Source organism: Peromyscus californicus, unplaced genomic scaffold (assembly GCF_007827085.1).
Source record: "Peromyscus californicus insignis strain IS unplaced genomic scaffold, ASM782708v3 Scaffold_14__1_contigs__length_90479793_seg_2, whole genome shotgun sequence".
NCBI lineage: Eukaryota > Metazoa > Chordata > Mammalia > Rodentia > Cricetidae > Peromyscus > Peromyscus californicus.
This window is the reverse complement of record NW_026294436.1, coordinates 66,006,513-66,023,778: the sequence shown is the minus strand read 5'-3', so window position 1 is coordinate 66,023,778 and position 17,266 is coordinate 66,006,513. Positions and strand designations below refer to the sequence as shown.

Below are 17,266 nucleotides of genomic sequence, written 5' to 3'. Positions count from 1 at the left end.
CTTTATATGTTCTCTTGATCTGGACCCCTCGGGATGCTGGTGTGTGTTCTCTCCCAGCTCCTGTGGCACAATGTTGATTCTGGACCCCATATCCCTTTCCTTCTAGAACATCCTCAGCCAGATCACAGTATTACAGCTCAATCCTACTCGCTGGCCCAGTGGCCTTGTCTGGGAACAAGAGAGGCTACTAGCCTCTAATAGGGAATCTCCAACGGGCCTTTGAGGACTTAGAGGGATTGGGAAATTCAAGGCTATTTACTCAAATGATGCCAGCAGTCCAGGAATCTCAGGATTCAGTTCTGCCCAGCTCAAGGCCTTGACCTCAAAATAGCAAAGCTTGCCCAAATGGAGAATCAGCCTCCCCTGGGACACAGCTATTCTTGTAATTAAGTTCTGGGTCTGATGCTCAGATCTTCCTGCCATCTGGCTGCAGCTATACACTTAGCCTTCAATTGGTGATTAATCACCTCTAGCCTTCATCAGCTCCCATCAATGCATTGATTGTCCTTGTCTTAGTTTAAGTTTTTAATCACTGTGAAGAGACACCATGACCACAGCAACTCTTATAAAGAAAACATTTAGTTGGGGTGGCTCACTTACAGCTCAGAGGTTCAGTCCATTATCATCATGATGGGGAGCATGTCGGCGTGCAGGCAGACATGGTGCTGGAGCTGAGAGGGCTACATTTTGCAGACAACAGGAAGTCGACTGACTCACTGGGCGGTATCCTGAATATAGGAAATCTCAAAGCCCGCCCCCACAGTGGCACACTTCCTCCAACAAGGCCACACCCACTCCAACAAAGCCACACCTCCTAATGGTGCCACTCCCGATGAGATTGTGGGGCCAGTTGCATTCCAACTACCATAGCCCTATCTACAAACATCCGGTCTGTTTTCTTTTAAATGACTACCTTCCCCTGCACTGGCACAGTGCCCCCCGCCCCAGTTCTCTGTACAGATTAAGTAAGTGAACTCATTTGACTGGGTGGGCGGGCGGATGGATGGATGGATGGATGGATGGATGGATGGATGGATGGATGGATGGCCCTGCTAAGCTATTCTGAGAAAGAACTAAAGGACATCTGGACACCAGTGGCATGTACTACCAAAGGGTTTTTGCTAGTACAAGAGTGCTAACAATATACACAGGGTGGCTGGGGGCTCTAAATAATCAGTAATTAATAAGAGATCAATAGGATCAAAACTGAAAATGACCACAAACAACTCATCTAAATCCTAAAAAGCTTCGGTATGAATATTCAGCCTAAGGGACCCCGCCCACTCCACCCTGGAACCCTCTGGACTACAGAGCTGTTTCACTCTCAGCATCCATTCCTTTAGAATATTTTGCCAAGTTGGATTTATGATAAAGCTAACAGGCAAGGCCAGGGCAAGAGAAGGAAGAGGGCAGAGTTTCTTAACATCAGAAAATGCTGCCGTTGCTTTTAGACAAGCCTAGGGTGATGAGGCCCTATCTGTTTCCCTCCAGTCATTTATCAAACCTCTCCAGTCATTAGGAAATCTTTCAACCTCAAGACCAATGTCCTTTTGTTCACTTGGTGTCCTGTGTGGAAACAACGTGGCAGGCCTGAACGCAGGTGCACCCACTGGGTAGTCCCTGGTCTTCCTGCCACTGCTTCAGACGTTCCCATTAAGTGCTTGAATGTCTCATTTCTCAAATCTGATTGTCACAGGCTTTTGGCTAAAAATATGTTCTCTATCCAGAACCCTGCTGTGCCCTGTACCAGATTTACCTCATCTGTGAGACCCACTGGAGGACAGTGGGCGTTACAGACTCAGACACACATTATCCAAGTCCAGGCTTCTGCTGATGTGACCTCAGGGAAGATAAATTTCACCTTCCCTGAGGTCAGTCTGCCCCAGCCTTCCAATCACAAGATTGGTCTCTTGGGATTCAAGGGCTTAGTCATCTCCTTCGCATAAACTGCAGGGTTGAGGATCACTCGGGAAATTGCTGTAGTTTTACAAACTTCATGCCAGGACCCCAAAATAAGAAGACTGAATTCTTTATAACGTAGCAGCAAGAGGATTGCTGTAGCTGCTCTATGGAGAGAGGTGGGCCACAGGAGGACACATGGATGCCACCTGAGGGGGCTCCTAGGCAGACACCTTGATTGCCTTCTTGCCTCTTCTCCCCTGGTCTATTTCCCAGATCTGGTCTTCTGCCTTCCCTGAGTTTGGTTTCGCTGTTTGATTGTTGTTATTTTGGTTTTTTTCTTTCTTCTTTCATACAATACATCCCGACCACAGCCTCCCCTCCCTCCACTCCTCCCAGGTCCCCACCATCTCCCCTCTCCCCCAGATCCACTGCTTCTCCATCTCAGACAAGAGCAGGCCTCCCAGGGATAGCAACTGAACATGGCAGAGTAAGAGGCAATAAAACTAGACACAAACCCTCATATCAAGGCTGGATAACATTATTTGGGGTTTTGTTGTTGTTGTTGTTTTTGGGTTTTGTTTTTTGCTTAAGTTATCTAGAATTGGTTCCCACTGTTTTCTACCAAGAACCCTAACTGGCATGCTTTCTCATTTCCTTTGTATCCCTTGGTTTCCATAGTTTTCCATAAAATGGATTGTGGCTGGACCTGAGTTCCTAAGTGATGTGTTCCTATTCCAGATGCCCACACTGGTTCTCAGTTCCATTTCTGAATTCCCAAGAAAGAAAAATCTCATCTTCCCACTTGGTGCTGCACACCCTCACTCAGTCCAACAACATGGATCTGGGACAATGATACTGCGCAGTGCAGCGTGGCGGCCAGGACTTTACATATCTATAATACCTTAAAAATAGAATCCGCAAAAGTTTCTCCCCACAAGTGAACAGGATTGAGCAAGCAGGAAGGAAAACCATGATTGCTAAGAAGGTAAACATTAGCTAAGGCGGCACAGAACCTGGGGTGACTATGGTGCTTTGGACCCACAGGAAGGGTTCTAGCCAGCCCCTGGGGAAAAGGTGAAGGATTGGCAGGAAGTAGGGGAATGGACTAGGAAGTCCTAAACACAGGAAGGAAGCATCAATGTGTGAAGAAAACTGGGAACCACTGAACTTTCGTTGGTGGGAAGGTCCGACGATCTTTCATTAAACAACGGCATCAAGTCAGAACGAAGGTGCCGAGCATTTGAGTACATTGGGTGAGGTTGGTGATGGAGGGCGAAGGATAGGAAAAACCTAAAAACATTTTCAGAATAGGATGAGCAGTTAGTGTGAACATGAAAGAGAGAAAAAAAAATCAAAATTACACTCACAAAATTCAAACTTCTTGATGAGGATGCAGTGCGTCGCGAAGCCAGAAAGGCCGGGCTGTGAATCTGTTCTGTGCCACCTGGGGGCTTTCCGTGTTGGTTGCTCTGTTGCCCCTGCGGTTGGGGCAACCGTGTGGGCTGCGGCCGCAGGGGCCTGTGGGATCTAACCTAGAGCTGTTTCTTCTTTGCAGGCATCGCGTTTTTGATGACACAGCACAGTTTCCAGCCAGTTGTGGCGTCTTCTTATGCTGCCTGACCCTTTTAAGGCCTCTTTCCTCTCCTCTCACTTTTGCTCAATTTTTTCAGACAACTGTCCTTCCTTTTTATCCCTGATCTCTTCCACGTACAAGCCAAAGCGAAAATGGCCTTAATCATGAATGATAGCTACAAAGTAGTTTCAATGGCACATCCGTATTAGGAAAAGGATACTACATATTTGGAAGTGTGATTTAATGCTGGTCATTAAAAAAAAAAGGAACATACAACAACAAATTAGCAAGCCTTGGAAAGGGCCCAAATTTTTCTTTAAAATCCCCACCCCAGAATCCATGTGTGTTTCAGCCTTTAATTCAATCTACTTTTCCACAGACACCATCATTCAGTAAAAATGAAAGCCTTTCGGGCTGTCTCTCGACCATTGCCAACAGTCTGTTGTGGGGGTATCTTTGTGGATTTCTGTGGGCCTCTCTAGCACTTTGCTTCTTCCTATTCTCATGTGGTCTTCATTTACCATGGTCTCCTATTCCTTGTTCTCCCTCTCTGTTGTTGATCCAGCTGGGATCTCCCGCTCCCCTAAGCTCTCTTTCCCTCGACCCTCGCCCTTCACTACCCCCACTCATGTCCAGGCTGTTCATGTAGATCTCATTCCATTTCTCTGTCAATGGGCGATCCCCGTGTCTTTCTTGGGGTCCTGTTTTCCAGGTAGCCTCCCTGGTGGTGTGAGTAGCAGTCCAGTCATCCTTGTTCCATATCTAGTATCCTCCTATGAGTGAGTACATACCACGTTTGTCTTTCTGAGTCTGGGTTACCTCACTCAGGATGATTTTTTCTAGATCTATCCATTTGTCTGCAAACCTCATGATGTCATTGTTTTTCTCTGCTAAGTAGTATTCCATTGTGTATATGTACCACATTTTGTTTATCCATTCTTCTGTTGAAGGGCATCTAGGTTGTTTCCATGTTCTGGCTATTACAAACAATGCTGATATGAACATAGCTGAACAAGTGCTCTTGTGGTGTGGTTGAGCATTCCTTGGGTATATGCCCTCTGGTGATGGGATGGCCAAACACCCTAATTGTGGTGCTAGAAACCCCATCCAACTACTGAGGGATTTGGATGCAGAGATCCATGGCTAGGCCCCAGGTGGATCTCTGGGAGTCCAATTAGCGAGAATGAGGAGGGTTTATAAGAGCGAGAATTGTTGAGACCAAGGTTGGATAAAGCACAGGGACAAATAGCCAAACGAATGGAAACACATGAACTATGAACCAATGGCTGAGGGGTCCCCAATGGGATCAGGCCCTCTGAATGGGTGAGACAGTTGATTGGCTTGATCTGTTTGGGAGGCATCCAGGCAGTGGGACCGGGTCCTGTGCTCATTGCATGAGTCGGCTGTTTGAAACCTGGGGCTTATGCAGGGACGCTTGGCTCAGCCTGGGAGGAGGGGACTGGACCTGCCTGAACTGAGTCTACCAAGTTGATCTCAGTCCGCGGGGGAGGCTTTGCCCTGGAGGAGGTGGGAATGGGGGGTGGGCTGGGGGGAAGGTGAGGGGGGCAGGAGGGGGGAGAACAAGGGAATCCGTGGCTGATATGTAGAACTGAATTGTATTGCAAAATAAAAATAAAAAAAGAAAATAAAAGAATAAATAAATAAATAAATAAATAAATAAAATGAAAGCCTTTGTCATATTTCAGCCACAGGAGATTAAATTACTTATATAAATACAAATATGGCATTGGAAACGTTCTCTTGCTATGTTTTCTTGCAAATACACAATATGGAATCAGTATTATGATGATAATGAATGGCTGTAGTGGGCCAGCTCAGGAACCTGGCTACATGACATTTTTTTAGAAAACACCTTATTTATTTATCTGTTTATTGGGATGGGCTTATGCATGGAGATCAGAGGACAGCTTGCAGGAAGGAGTTGGTTCTCTCTTTCTGTCATTTGGTTCCCAGGGATGGGACTCAGGTCATTAGGAAGGCAGGTAACTTTACCTACAAAGGCATCTCTCTAGCCCAATGATAGTTTTATGAAAAACTGCATTGTATCTTCAAACAAACAGACTTTGAAGCTGATTTCTGGTAATCTAGTTTTTAAAACCTGAACACTGCTTAATTTAGTGTGATGGCTATTCTTGATCGTCAATTTGACTGCTATTCTTGATTGTTAACTTGACAACATCTGGAACTAAAACCCAAACATAGAGGCCACACCTGTGAGGGATTTTTGCTTCATTTGAAACAGGAAAATCCGCTTCTAATCCAGATTTCTGAGGTAGGAAAACACACCTTTAATCCAGATCTTTTGAACTGGGAAAAGACATGCCTTTAATCTAGACCTTGAGGCAAGAAAACACACCTCTAATCCGGGCCAGACCTTTTGCTGGAAGCCTACTTAAGGACATGGAAGAAGAAGGAAGCTTTTGCTCTTTGCCTGCTTACCCTCACCTTGCTAGCAAGTCTGTTCTTTCCCTGGCATTAGAGCCTACTTCTTCAGGATTCCAGTGGATACTGAAAACCAGCTGAAACATCCAGCCTTGTAATCTGAGAAACTACTGGATTCTTGAACTTTCCATTCATAGCCAGCCATTGTTGGACTAGCTGGACCACAGTCTGTAAGCCATCCTAACAAATCCCCTTTCTATATACAGAGAGAGATTTTTTCTATAAGTTCTGTTACTCTAGAGAACGCTGACTGACACACTTAATCAAAGGATTCCAATTGGAATCTCGAGCATAGGGATGGAGAATTGGAATGCTCAAGTTTGAGATACATGAATTGCCTTTGATCACTAATCCATTGTTTTCGGTAAGTAGTCAGTTCTTTGTTTTTCTTAAACAGTCGTTAAGAATTCCGCTAGCTCCCACTGTGAAAAAAAAGATGAGCTAGAGGTACGAGCTTTACCACATGAGTTTTCTGGATATATCTATTAATGCTCCCCAGCTCTCCTCAGAGCTGGGTGCTTCTGTCAGGGTACAGCCCTTCTTGCTTAGCTTAGCACTGCCGTCTCACTTTCATTGTCCACACAGCCAGATGCAGCTGCATTTATTTACATTTTTTTAAATGAATGAAACTCTTAGCTTGTTGACATATTGGAAAGGCTAAAAATGTCCCATTTTAAACTCCTGCTCACAACTACATCCGCATGGGTGGCAGCTGAATTAGCCCCACTTTGTAGCGGAGTTGATTTTCAAGGGAGATGTTTGCAGGAAAATGAAGGGTTTGGAAAGCCTTATTACTGGGTGACACAGAAGCAGCTATTTCGGTTGCGTTTCAAGTTTCCAAGAGAAATTTCAACTCAAGGCCATGAGACAAAATCACAGGCACAAAGAGGAAGGAGAGACACTGTATTTCTGTTCAGACTTCCCACAGACTGCTTCCCCGGTCACCGGATCACCTTGGTTTGAACTGGTGGCAGTGAAAAAGATCAGACATTCTGGAACTCTTACCACAGACTTCACAGCCAACCTCCAATTACCCACACTGTGTGATCCGAATAGCATCCACTCATTTGCAGACATCTACCAAGAGGCAACCATGAATGAAAGAAAGCCTGTGTGGTGGAGGCTGCAAGGCAGGCAGGGACATGGGAGTGGGCAGAAGCCACTAGCTGCCCCTGTGGAACTTACAGTATGGAAGGCAATTGACTGGTGTGCTGAGCAGGATGGGAGAACCATTGTAGTAGAGAAGTAGCATAGTTGAAGTGGGGGATGGATCAAAGAAGCCGCAAGAGGAGGTGGGTTGAACTGTCCGGAAATTATATTCCACAGATGGCATCAGCAAAACACGGAAGTAGAAATGGTATGGTCAGGGGAGGATGCAGCAAGTATGTGTGCATAAGAAAGGTAAAAGGTGCTTAGGGCTAAGTCCTAGAGAGCCTTAACATCATAACAAGCAAGTGAACCAGATACGCTGGGCAGAGGCAGGTTTTTGAGAAGGCAAAACTATCTTGCCCATATCAGATGGAAAGACAGGTCATGTGACAAAGAAAAGATAGTTGGAAATCTGGTATGTCACCACACTGCTGAGATAATCCTGAAGAGATAATAGGAGCAGCAGCATCAAAGCACTGAGTGAGAAAGCTCTAAGGAAGAGAGGACAGTCAGGGGAAGGAAGCCAGCTGTGTGGCCCCCTGGGCTCCCTCCCTCTCTCTCTGCAAATGGGCCACCTGCCCCCACAGAAGGCACAGGTCCTGGTAGGCAGATGCTGTAGAATGAGGTCCTCTGAACAAAACAGCCACCATCTTCAGCAAATCAGCTGTGCCTGCTTGCAAGAGACTATCAGATCAGGCCTGTGGATTGTTGCTATCACCTTAGAGTAGAAAGGGGTGCGGGGCTTCACTGGACCCTTGCCTAGTTTTCCAGTGGCCCCCCAGCCATTTGTATGCAACCCAGCCCTAATTGTGCCTGGCCTCTGGGGGTGCTAGAGTACATAGGCCAGGGAAGATAACTGGAGGGAACTGGGAGACAGATACCTCCATCTACGCGCTATGAGAAGCCATCATCCCATTCTGGGTGAGACTTCCTAGTGCAGCTGCTTTGGGGTCTGTAGGGCAAAAAAAAGTCTGAGCTCACTTCCAGGTTTTGAAAATCCACCAATACCCTGAGCTCAAAATCCCACCAATCCCTGAGTTTACCCCAAGCTCAGGACTTGAAATCCCACCCTGAAAAATGCCACCACCACCCCCAAAAAAACCCTATATAAGCCTGTCTCCCACTCAGTCCTCTGCTGCTTCTCACCCAAGCAGAGGCAGCCACCTCTGCATCATTCCCAACAAATCTCTTGTGTGAGGTTTGTTGTATGGTGTGACTTTGTGGTATTCCTTGGCTCCCAACTGCCAGGATACCTTTCCCTTCAGAGCTGCCACACTTCCATTGGGGAAACCTTTCCCCTCAGAGCTGCAACACCTACAGAGTCAACCACACGCATACACTCAATCGAACTCACTGGTTCACTATATAAAGCTTTGGTGGAACCACACCTTGGTTTGCCATTGGGGCCTATGAGGGAAGAATAAATGCTTTTTACACATCTGCAGGGAAGGAATTCTGGCAACAGCAGCCACCTCCTGAAGCTACCATAGGCTCTCCAAGCTCTGGGAACCGCTGCCTGCCTGCTCAGCCTAGAAAGGTAATGGCACCCGAGTGATCAGTAATGACCTGGTTGGCAGCAGCCTCCCCTCTCCATTCCTGCTGGTTCTCCTGCCCTTGTCCACGACTATAGACGAAATTCTAAACAGTCTTATTAAATAAGAAACACAGAGCCAAATACAGAGTTAAAAGCCCAAGAGATCCCAGCACTAGTGAAGAGCCTTTAGCTTACCAGTCGCTGCCGTCCTTCCCCTCAGAGAGACCTTCTCCTGTGTCCTGTCTTTTTATTGCCTTTCTGTTCTGCCTTCTCATTGGCGCTAAACCCAACCACTTGACTTCCTCATCACTGCCTGTCTATACAGACCTCCAGGTCTCTATGGTTGGTCCTGGGATTAAAGGTTCGGGACACCGCTTGACTGTGTCCTTGACCACACAGAGACTCTGCCTGCCATGTGATCGCGATTAAGGGTGTGTGCTACCACTGCCACGGACTCCTGCTAAATGGCTTGCTTTTAGCTCTGATCCCCAGGCAACTTTATTTATTAAAATACAAATAAAATCACATTTCAGCACAAGTAAAATATCCCCACACACGACTTTGTGGTGTCCCTTCATCAAACTCTCCTCAGATACTGTTGAGTGGCCTCTGGTCCCTTTCCAGCCCATACAGCTCCCAACAGTCTCACTGTGCCATCACCAGCTATCACAGCTTGGGGACAGCAGGTCACTAAGTTCACTCAGTAGGGTGCATTAATACAAGAAAATGAAACTTTGAGACAAGTAAACATCCATGAAAGGGACCCTGTCATTGTTTCCGAGAATAACAAGGTACCACCTAGTAGATGGCTTCCAGCAGAAGAAACTGATTGGCTCACAGTTCTGGTGGCCAGAGTCTGAAATCCAAGTGTCAACAGAACCATGTCCCTTGAGAACCTGTAAGAATACGCTTTTGTTTCTAGGTCTGTTGGTAACCTTGAACACTCCTGACTATGGCCAGATTTTACTTTCAGCCTCTGTGATCACACAGCACTCTCCTGGGTGTTTCTGTATCACATGGCCCCCTCTCCTCTGAGTCTATACCCAAGTCTGCCTGCTGTGGGATGGTCTGTATGGCAAATGTGTTGCTGATTGGTCAATAAATAAAACACTGATTGGCCATTGGCTAGGCAGGAAGTGTAGGCGGGACAAGGAGGAGAATAAAGCTGGGAAGTGGAAGGCTGAGTCAGAGAGACACTGCCAGCCGCCACGATGACAAACAGCATGTGAAGATGCCGGTAAGCCATGAGCCATGTGGCAAGGTATAGATTAATGGAAATGGATTAATTTAAGCTGTAAGAACAGTTAGCAAGAAGCCTGCCACGGCCATACAGTTTGTAACCAATATAAGTCTCTGTGTTTACTTGGTCGGGTCTGAGCGGCTGTGGGACTAGCAGGTGAGAGAGATTTGTCCTGACTGTGGGCCAGGAAGGAAAACTTTAGCTACATCTGCCTCTAATGAGGATATCACTCCTACTATGAATTAGGGGGTACCCAATGACTTTATCTTAATTTGGTTATATCTGCAAAAACTCTACTTGCCATAAGGCCCTAATCTGACCTGCTATATGTTAGGAAGGCAATACCTTTTGGAGAGATACAACTTAGCCCGTAACAGGATATGGTTATAACAGATATCCATGCTGGTGATAACAAGGGTTTCTCCATGCTCCTGAGCCCATGGTCACCACTTTCATATTCAATACAAAAAACCAACTATCTCAGCTCTGAGGCCTCTGAGACCATAGCCTTGCCACTTGAGTATATCAGGCTGGCAATAGGACTTTAATAAGACAGAAATTCTAGAGGCATGTGTGGACACTGCTTTCATCTGTATCCAAGTTCTGTCTGGATCACTACATTCTCCTATTTGGAATGCCCTCCTCTGTCCCTTCTATTTGTATGAATCAGCCAAATCTAGCCCTTTCCAATGGGCTAAATCTGGCTTCTCTGTTCCTTCACATTCCCTGAATGATTCCAGCCCACATAAACCTCTCCTGAATAGACCAATATATTTATTAGGATGTTCATTCTATAAATGACATCATTTAGCTCCTTTTTCAATTGACTTTTTTTTTTACTCTTAGTATAAAGATAGAAACCCTCATGTTCCCTGAATCACCTAGCCCCAACCATCTTCATCAGCACAGTCTCCTCCTTTCATTCATGCTGGGTATCCGGGCCTTTTAGCTCTTCAGAAGTACATTTCCGTGGGACCTAAAGCTCACTCAGCTTATTCTCTCACTCCTAACATGGCTCTCTCCAGGAAACAATTCCAGAATCCTCTAGGTTGAATCTTTCTATTTTAGATGCCCGTGTTGTCTAAAAGTGCACACCAAACCTCATCACTGACATCAGTAGAGTGAGTCATGTCTCACTGAACACCTACCTGTCTCCCTTCCGGGCTGTGTGACAGCAGGGTCCACTCTGTCTCACGACCCACTGGACCCCAGTGCCTGGCTCCACACTTGGCATGCAGCAGGTATTAAAGCATCTATTAAAAGAGTGAAGAGATCAGTGTGGCTACAGACAAGGAACATGTGCTCATTTCTCTATCACACAATCCTGGATCTTGCCCCTTCGTGTCTATAAGAAACAACGATAAGAAGAAGGACGTAGAATCTGTGGAGATACTATAGACTCTGTGCTGACTCCATCACTAGAAAGTCTGCCCTATCTGGCTCCCCAGGAAGTGAATTAAAAAAAAAAAGTAGGGTTAAAATTCCAGATCTAGGGCAGTGTGTTAGTTACTACTCTATTGCTCTGAGGAAATATCATGTCCAAGGAAATTTATAAGAGAAAGCATTTAATTGGGGCCTTGCTTACAGTTTCAGAGGGTTAGACTATTATCATCATGGCAGGGAGCATGGCAGCATGCAGACAGGCAAGCATGGTGCTAGAGAAGTAGATGAGAGCTTACATCTGATCTGTAAGTTGCAGAGAGAGAGCGAGAGAGAGAGAGAGAGAGAGAGAGAGAGAGAGAGAGAGAGAGAGAGAGAGAGAGAGAGACTGGGCCTGGTATGGGCTTTTGAAACCTCAAAGCTCACCTCCAATGACCCAACTCCTCCATCGAGGCCACACCTACTTCAATAAGGCCATACCTCCTAATCCTTCCCAAACAGTGTCACTAACTAGGGACCAAGCATTCAAACACAGGAGCCTATAGGGCCCATTCTCATTCAAACCACCCCAGGGAAAAAAGATGGTTCAGAGGTTAAGAACACTTACTGCTCTTACAGAGGACCTGAGTTTGGCTCTCGGCATCCCCACAACAGCCCACAACTACCCGTAACTCCAGATCCAGGAGATCTGATAACCTCTTCTGGCCTCCAAGGGCCCCTGCATGCACGTGGGGCACATAGACTCACACAAACATACACATTAAATAAATGAATTATTATTAATGAAATAAACATTTTTAGAAGTCTAATTCCACAAGAAACAAAATATCTTGTTTGTCTTCCATGGGCAGACTCCAGATTTAGAATGTACATGTGATGAGAAAGCAAAGGGGAGAGGAAGCAGTAAGGGAGGGACACCAGCCCGGAGCAAGGAAGTACAGGTAAGGATAGTGGGGTGTAAATAGGACAGACATGCTATCGTGATGCATGTGTGTAAAAGTGCCCTAATGAGCCCCATTGTTTTGCATGCTGCTGTGGAGTAATCCTCTTAGACACTGCAAAGATTTGTCATTCAAATTGGTTTAATAAAATGCTGATTGGCCAGTAGCCAGGCAGGAAGTATATGCGGGGCAATCCCCAGCCAGATGCAGGAGATGAACGTGCCACGCTAATACAGGTACTGCCATGTGGCAGAGTGTAAATAAGGACTATGGATTAACTTAAAATGTAAGAGCTAGTTAGTAACAAGTCTGAACTATGGGCCAACCACTTATGAGTAATATTCAGCCTCTGTGTGGTTATTGGGGACCAGGTGGTCAGGACAGGAAACGTCTGTTTACAGTATGCTAAGAAAATTAATTTCAAAATAGAATAAAACCTCAGTTCTGCATCTTGGTGGCTATGTAGCTTTGGATGTGTCTCACCTCATTCTTGTCGTCTGTCCATGTGGAGAAAATAAATCCTGATCTCACAGATTGCTGTATCATAGTAAATGTGATTTTACATTGAAAGTGTCTCATGAGTGCGAAAGCCTGTAACATATGAATACATGTCCCGATAATTAATATTGATGGCAATATTTATAATAACTACATCTGAAACTTGACCTGTGAAACCTCGTTTACTCAATAAACATTAAGTAACTGAATAATCACTTCAGAGAAACAAAAATCACATAGAAACATCACAATGAAAACACACTGTTGCATAATTAAGTTACCCAAATAAGACCTTCTAACATATCCTCTGGCCCCCTCTGGCCTTGGCCTACAAGTAGCCTTACTCTTGGCTCTGGAGAACTTTGGAGGCTGCATTCTCGAGAGGCTCTGCCTCAACTTACCCTTAGCGAAGTGTAACCCTTTCCCACCCCAGAAGACAGACTGCTCTCCACGCCTGTATAGCACAATATGAAGCCAGTGGATGTCCACTTTGGCTGAAGTGGTCCTGGTTGCCATGCCTACATCATCATCATCATCTGGGGGTTTAGGATGACGTGCCTGGGTTAGTTTTTCGTGTTGTTTCTTAAGGGATGAGACATTTGTTTGGACTCAGGCTTGAGATGTGGTGTAGAAAGGCCCAATATGGTGTAGAAAGCATGGTGGCTGGAATCACCAAGTCTACAGCAGCAGGAGCTCACAGCAGCAGGTTCTCATATGGCGTTGATCAGGAAGTAGACAGCCTGGTCAGGAAGCAGGCCAAGCTATCGCCCCCTAAGGCTCACCCCCATGACCTCCCTCCACCAGCTATGCCTCCCACCCTAGAGGCCCCACAACCTCCCCAAACAGCACCACCAGCTGGGACCAAGTGACCAAACACATGAGGCTGTGGGGGGGGCACCTCACGTTTGCCATAGCAACTTCTAACCTCTCCTGATGCCTCTGCCCTGAAGATAGAGTCCACCATCAGAAAGAACACTCCACCTTCAGCAGGCAAGGCCTAACTGCAGGCTTCAGAGAACTATGCGAAGTGTTTCTTTCCTTTGCTAAGGAGTCCCATGTGGTCCCACTGATGTGGCCCTTGAGAAGTGACCTCTCTTCTCTGCCTGCCTCCCACCTGTGTCCCCTAGTGCCCTCTACCGTCTCCCAGGAATCGCACCCTCACTAGAGGCTATGAGTGGACCTCAGTCTTTCACGTCCTTCAGGCTGACACATCCCTTGGACAACCTTTGCTTCTTGCTGGTATTTACCCTTTGACCCCACTCTAGCCAGTATGGCGCAATAACATAATGACGCTTCTCATTCCTGGATGCTGCTGCTGTGACCCCCCCTTTCCACCCTTTCTTGACAAGACCCCGATAAATAAGCACGCTGGTGGGTTGATTCGAATTGCATCAAAAGGAGAGCTTCTCTGTTGGTGTGTGGAGGATTGAAGGGTAACACAAAGGAAGCCAGAACAAAGCAGAACTGTTTGGAACCAAAACACAGTGGCACCCCCAAATCCAGGAGGCCATCTGACTGCCAGACTCACCTGCCTCCCCCTTCCTCGTGGGCTGGGAGATGTTCCCTGCAGGCCTATCTCCTCCCCCAACACAGGGAGCAGGCCGAGCAATGGGCAACACCTGCAGTCCACCTGCTGCAGACACATTCGCACAGCTCTCTAGAAGAGGGCAGAGACCTTCAAAAGCCATTTTTGTGACACACCCCACAGGTGACATGATCGGATACAGCATTAGGCAGTCACAGTGGCACATTCCTATAATCCTACGGTAAGGCAGGAACAGAAAGAAGTCATTTTAAAGATGATTTTGTCTTCATATTCTGATTATAAGATACAGTGACACAGAAACCACTATATAATCATGGTAGCAAAATGTGAAATACCAATGAATAAAAACCCCAAGTCATCTACAACTCGATGATCCAAGGGTAGCCAGACTTTTAGTCTTGTGTGTAAAGATACAGACACAGACATATGTACATGTTTGTGTAAAAATATGTCTATGTGTGTGTCCTGTTTTTATTTCCTGTCATTGTATCAGTGACAAGCTTCCATAACTATAAGTCCTTTTAGAAACATTTTGCATGAAATTCTGCATAATGTTTCATCATAGGCTTTTAGCAAAATCCTGTGCTATAAATACGGACGGAGTGGAGCTACTGGTAACAATGTGTTCATTAAACAGAGCCTGGCATGAGCATGTGCCAGCCCATTTCAGGGTTTGCTGCCTCAGTGACAACCCTCAAGCGAAGTTCTCAACTGATCCAACAGCCACTTCTTCACTGGGGCTTCTGTGAAATGCAGGCGGTCACGTGCTCCCGTGGCAAGAGGCATCTTCTCTCTCTTTTGAGATGAAAATTTATCTTGATGCTTCATGCAATTCCTTGAGCAGATGGCTGATAAATAAGCTTGATTGTTTACAGCGTCATCCAGACACAGGAATGACAGCAGGCTAGTGATGTTCAGATTTCTCCTTGCTGTGCCTCTCCTGAGCAGCACCATCCTCCAGAGAGAGCTGCACAGATTTCATCTTTCTGTCCATCAGGTACCAACCCCACAAGACTGTGCCTACAGCGAGCACCCAAGTTCACTGAGCCTTTTAGCACTGTCTTGGCCCATGTGTGCTGCTATAACAAAAGACTACAGCCAAAGCTAGCTTACAAACACCAAAAATATATCTATCAGTCACGGTCCTAGAGCCTGGGAAAGCCAATGCCGAGGTGCGAGGAGACATGGTGTCTCATGAGGTAATCCACTTCAAAGGTGGCGCCTTCTTGAAGCTCCCATTTGACAGAAGGGGGAGCACACTTCCTCCAATCTCTTTAGGACATTAGTCCATTCGTGAGGCTAGAGCTATCTTCTGAAATGACCCCACCATAAGCTAGTAATGCCACCACACTGGGGATTGTTTCAACTTAACAATTTGGAAGACACAAATATCAAAACCATAATAAGCACCTACTTTGAGTCTATGCTGTGACACACGCTTAGGAGTTCTGATACCAAATTTTATGGGAAGATAAAACTATTTGTGGTGGTTTGAATAAGAACAGCCCCCAGAGGCTCATGCATTCAAATGCTTGGTCACCAGAGAGTGATGCTATTGGAAAGGATCAGAAAAGTGTGGCCTTGTCGGAGGAAGTAGGTCACTAGAGGTAGGCTTTAAGGTTTCAAAAGCCCATGCCAAGTCCAGAGTCGCTCTGGTCCTGTGGATCAGGATGTAGCTCTCAGCTACCTCTTCAGCACCATGCCTGCCTGCTGCCATGCTCCCTGCCATGATGACAAGGGACTAACCTCTGAAACTGTAATCAAGCCCTCAATTAAATGTTTTCTTTTAAAAGAATTGCCTTGGTCATAGTGTCTCTTCACAGCAATAGAAACCCTAACTAAGACAGCATACAATCATCATACAAAACAACAACAACAACAAATACAACTATGGTTATGTAAATCTACTGTGCCCACCTTGGTCTCTGACTCACAACACTGTGTGGTGTCAAACCCAGGCCAAATGGAAGCAGAAGACAGAGGGAGAATACAGTACTCCCCGGGCATTGGGTGCTGAGTTAGTGGCAGAAAGGGGCTTGGACAACCCTTCAAAATAGCCTTGAACAGTCCACACCCCCTCCCATGGGATGCGGCAGGCCTGCCCGGGGCCTCCTGCCAGCTTCTGTCTCCTGACTCTTAATTGTGCAATTTCTTATTGATGTTCTGTAACCTCTCCTCTCGGCTTTTGGCTCTTCTCAGCACACTCCAAGGAACCCACCCTTCCTTAACTGGTTGTATGTTGGAGTACCCCAGAGTGTCCAACACACTCAAAGCACATGGAACCATATTTACATGTCCCACAGAGAACTGTGGCCACAGGGTCCTCAATTTCAAATCTCAGATGCTCATAAAAAAAAAAAAAAAAATACAAAATTTTTTTGGTTCATGTAACAAACAACTTCAGGAGTGTCATTGTCTCCTTAGCTCGGATGAGGCGCCCTGCTCCACCTCTTTCCATCCCCTGCCCCATTTCCACGTCTCTTGGCTAAATGTAGGCAAATGCTTCCCCTGCGGCTTTTTCCCCTGCACCAGGAAGGAAGTACCAGTGATCCCACCCTCAGATATCACCACATTAGTGTCATAGAGAACAAAGCTTCTCTCTCCCAAAGGGTTCCAGTCCTTCAGGAACTGAATCCCATTACATAGATCTATGGCTTGAGCTGTTTGCCTGCTGTGAACTGGCCCCTGTGCCTGCAGAAAAGGCATCATGGCAGAGTCTGAGCTAGTCAGTGAGAAGCTGTTTCCTCAAATGGCAAGGAGGGTGCTGTTTCCAAAGAGGAAGATGCTGACTGGATGTGGGTAAAATAACAATCATGAATCACGGTCCACACTTCAACATCTCATCTGCACACCTCCTTCTTTCTATCCACACAATCTTAATGGCCTCCCACACCATATAACACACCAACACACACGCACACACACCTCAGAGTCTTCTTTCTTCTTCAGTCATAGGTAGCCCAGAATGATGTCTTGTTTTACACCCAATCCCAAGATGAGGGACTTCTCAATGAGCTCTAAATATAGCACTTCATGGTTT

General features: G+C 46.2%; 1 long non-coding RNA gene across 1 annotated transcript in view; it reads right to left on the bottom strand.

Moving 5' to 3' along the window:
* The window catches only part of LOC128110081 (uncharacterized), a 63,909-nt gene extending 48,452 nt beyond the window's left edge, over positions 1-15,457 (bottom strand). The window contains exons 1-2 of the long non-coding RNA XR_008218033.1: positions 11,849-15,457; positions 11,010-11,114 (exon numbers count right to left, since the gene is read on the bottom strand). This is a non-coding gene — a long non-coding RNA (uncharacterized LOC128110081). The remainder of the gene's footprint in view (positions 1-11,009; positions 11,115-11,848) is intronic.
* Between the last annotated feature and the right edge of the window lie 1,809 nt (positions 15,458-17,266).